Source organism: Aotus nancymaae, unplaced genomic scaffold, assembly GCF_030222135.1.
Source record: "Aotus nancymaae isolate 86718 unplaced genomic scaffold, 86718_ANA_hifiasm-v0.15.2.pri h1tg000062l, whole genome shotgun sequence".
Taxonomy (NCBI): Eukaryota; Metazoa; Chordata; class Mammalia; order Primates; family Aotidae; genus Aotus; species Aotus nancymaae.
Genome location: NW_026988476.1, coordinates 4,976,025 through 4,978,991, shown reverse-complemented (window position 1 = coordinate 4,978,991; position 2,967 = coordinate 4,976,025). Strand labels below are relative to the sequence as shown.

The 2,967-nt window shown below is 44.8% G+C and overlaps 1 non-coding gene across 1 annotated transcript; it reads right to left on the bottom strand.

Annotated features, from left to right (window-relative positions):
- Nucleotides 1-1,724: 1,724 nt before the first annotated feature.
- On the bottom strand, nucleotides 1,725-1,865 carry LOC135270508 (U4 spliceosomal RNA). The gene has a single exon (XR_010338670.1). It is a non-coding gene; the product is annotated as a U4 spliceosomal RNA (small nuclear RNA).
- Nucleotides 1,866-2,967: the final 1,102 nt, after the last annotated feature.

Genomic DNA, 2,967 nt, shown 5'->3' with positions numbered 1-2,967 from the left:
AAGCAGTCTACCCACTTCGGTCTCTCAAAGTGCTGGAATTATAGGCATGAGCTGCTGTGCCTAGCCAATTCTATTTTACTGCAATTCATTTAAAACTACTGTTGGATTCCATTAAGGACTTACTATGCTACTGCTAAGGTGGATTTATTCCTGCCCTTAAGGAGATTTAAATTCTTGGGGATTTCTGCTCACCCTGATTTCCTGTATTATCCCCACCTTCAACTTTGAACATTTTTTCTTTGTAAATAAACCTCCTTGAATCAGCTTAATTTAAGTGTCATCTGTTTCCTATTAAGCCTTGATTGATAGAAAGGATCTGCTTGAACTTATGTGGCAGGTGACTAGCTGAGGCATGTGCCCCTTCTAGAGTTCAGAGTTATTGCTGCCCAGAGCAGGGGTTACATTTCCCACACCTGCTGCCTCAGGATGGGTCACAGGACCAATCGGGGCTCAAGTAATGTTCCTGCTGCCAGGTTTTGGCCCACAAGACCGTCCATTTGATCCTGGTGCTCTCTCTGCCCTCACTCAATAGCATCTGCACCTCTAGGGCAAGCATTCTGAATCCTTTTGTGCTATAGATGCCTGAATCCCTTTTCAGAACAATGCTTGTTTAAAAATTAGCTTTTGGCCGGGCGCGGTGGCTCACGCCTGTAATCCCAGCACTTTGGGAGGCCGAGGCGGGTGGATCACGAGGTCAAGAGATCCAGACCATCCTGGTCAACATTGTGAAACCCCGTCTCTACTAATACAAAAAAAAAATTAGCTGGGCATGGTGGCGCGTGCCTGTAATCCCAGCTACTCAGGAGGCTGAGGCAGGAGAATTGCCTGAACCCAGGAGGCGGAGGTTGCGGTGAGCCGAGATCGCGCCATTGCACTCCAGCCTGGGTAACGAGAGTGAAACTCTGTCTCAAAAAAAAAAAAAAAATTAGCTTTTTAGTCCAGGTGTGGTGGCTCACACCTGTAATACCGGCACTTTGGCAGGCTGAGGCGGGCGGATCACTTGAGGCCAGGAGTTCGAGACCAGCCTGGCCAACATGGTGAAACTCCGTCTCTACTAAAAATACAAAAATTAACCAGATGTGGTGGCACGCACCTGTAATCCCAGCTACTCGGGAGGCTGAGGCAGGAAAATCACTTGAACCCAGGAGGCAGAGGTTGCAGTGAGGTGAGATCACACACCACTGCCCTCCAGCCTGGGTGACAGAGCGGGACCCTGTCTAAAAAAATAAAATAAATAATAAAAATAAGCTTTTTATTTTGCAATAATTTTAGATTTACAGACAAGTTGCAAAGATAGTAAGTACAGTTTCCGCATGTTCCTTACTCAGTTTCAGTTTCTCTCAAATGGTCATCCTACGTTACTATGGTACATTTGCCAAATTAAGAGACTAACATTGGTACATTATTATTAACTAGACTCCAGACTGCCACTAGCTTTTCCACCAATGTCCTTTTTCTGTTCCGGGATCTAATCCAAGAAACCACATTGTATTTAGTTGTCTCCTCTGGTCTGTAGTAGTGTCTCAATCTTCCCTTTTTTTTCGTGACTTTGACAGTTTTGAGAAGTATTGATCAGGTATTTTGCAGGATTCCAGAAAAATTACTAAATGCATAAAATTGAGTTATAAAAGAAGGAAATCATATGGAATATAGGTATTAACATATTTGTAGAGACAAGGTCTCACAATAACATGGTGTTAATGTTTTGCTTTGTTTTAAATCAGTCTCTGTAGAGACTGTCAAAAATTGCCATTGCCGACTGTATTGCAGGTCATCACGGTGGGGTATTGGGAAAAGCTTTCAATTAGCAATAATCGCGCCTTGGATAAACCTTATTGGCTACGATACTGCCACTGCGCAAAGCTCATGGTGTTAATGTTAATGTGAGACCTGACCATGTTAATGTGAGACCCTATCCGTTTGATCCTGGTGCTCTCTGTGCCCTCACTCAACAGCATCTGCAGCTCTAGGGCAAGCATTCTGAATCCTTTTCCACCAATGTTCTTTTTCTGTTTGGGATCTAGTCCAAGAAACCACATTGTATTTAGTTGTCTCCTCTGGTCTGTGATAGTGTCTCAGTCTTCCCTTTTTTTCATGACTTTGACAGTTTTGAGGAGAATCGAAAACCTCACAAATAATTTTAAAAGTCCAGGCACAGTGGCTCACACCTGTAATCCCATACTTTGGGAGGCCTAGGAGGGAGGATTGATTGAGCCCAAGAAATAGAGACCAATCTGAGCAACACAGGGAAACCCATCTCTACAAAAAATTTTAAAATTAGGCTGAACATAGTGGCTCATACCTGTAATCCCAGCACTTTGGGAGTCCAAGGTGGGTGGATCATGAGGTCAAAAGTTGGAGACTAGCCTGACCAACATGGTGAAACCCCATCTCTACTAAAAATACAAAAATCAACGGGGCATGGCGGCACATGCTTGTAGTCCCAGCTACTCAGGAGGCTGAGGCGTGAGAATCGCTTGAACCTGGGATGTGGAAATTGCAGTGAGTTGAGATCATGCCCCTGCACTTCAGCCTGGGCCACAGAGTGAGACCCTGTCTCAAAAAAAAAAAAAAATTAGTTGGGTGTGGTGGCATGTGCCTGTGGTCTCCACTACTGGGCAGGCTGAGGTAGGAAAATCACTTGAGCCTGGGAGGTGGAGGCAGCTGTGAGTTGTGATCTTGCCACTGCCTTCCAGCCTGGGTGACAGAGTGAGACTCTGTCTCAAAAAAAAAACAAAAACAAACACAAACAAAAATATAGAATAGGCTGGGCATGATGGCTCACACCTGTGATCCCAGCACTTTAGGAGGCCAAGGCAGGTAGATCACTTGAGCCCAGGAGTTTGAAACCAGCCTGGCCAACATGGTGAAACCCCATCTCTATTAAAAATACAAAAATAGAAAATTAGCCAGGGTTGGTGGTGTGCACCTATAGTCTCAGCTAGTAGGGAGGCTGAGGCAGGAGAA